Source organism: Leptodactylus fuscus, chromosome 7 (assembly GCF_031893055.1).
Source record: "Leptodactylus fuscus isolate aLepFus1 chromosome 7, aLepFus1.hap2, whole genome shotgun sequence".
Lineage (NCBI taxonomy): Eukaryota > Metazoa > Chordata > Amphibia > Anura > Leptodactylidae > Leptodactylus > Leptodactylus fuscus.
Window position 1 is genome coordinate 136,674,295 of NC_134271.1, and position 834 is coordinate 136,675,128.

The following is an 834-nucleotide window of genomic DNA, read 5'->3' on the forward strand; positions in this document are numbered from 1 at the left end:
ATAACATTATTGGATGCAAAGTTGTTAACTAGTTCTGCCCCATGGCTATTGTATAAGGCACAATACAGGAGCCGCATACTATTATGGCTTCCAGTTCGGGGGATGAGCTCTGTGAAAATGGCTACAGACATCCAAAATGGAGGCTGACAGCGGAGCATCCCTTCATTATATTTATTTTATATAGCACCGACATATTCCGCAGTGCTGTACAGAAGTTGTCACCGCTTTGGTCCCTCACCTCACAACCCAAATGGCAAAATAACCTGTTATTTCAGCATGGACGCCGCCTATCCCTTATAGACAATATGGCACTATAGGGTCGTCATCTATCCCTAGTCTAAAATCTGCAGTGTATACTGACACGCTGTTGGATTTTTGGATGATGTTTGCCACCATTGTTTCAATTTCATTTCATTTACGCCCCTGAGAGTAGAGCATCCCTTTAAGGGCTGTTATGCCCTAGGATGACACCTATCTCAGGTCTATATCTTTATTACATGCTGCCACAACCATGGCCACCTATCAGCAGCATTTTTCCCATAACAACACAGGCCTGCCTCTCTCCCCTCAGCACTGCCCAAAACACTGCACCCAGCAGCCTCCACGTGTCTCCAGCTGTCTTCCGGGAAACCTTCTCCGTCCAGACTACAACTCCCGGCGGCCCGCGCAGAACGCGCGCATGCGCCATCCCGGCGCTCTACCCGCGCAGCGTCACGGGAGGTGTAGTTCTAAACCAAAGGCTGCCTTTTCTATAGGCCCGCCCGCGCACTACATCTCCCGGCGTCCCCTGCGCGCTCCGTGTCGAAGGCTACAGTGCTGGCTAATGATCCCTAG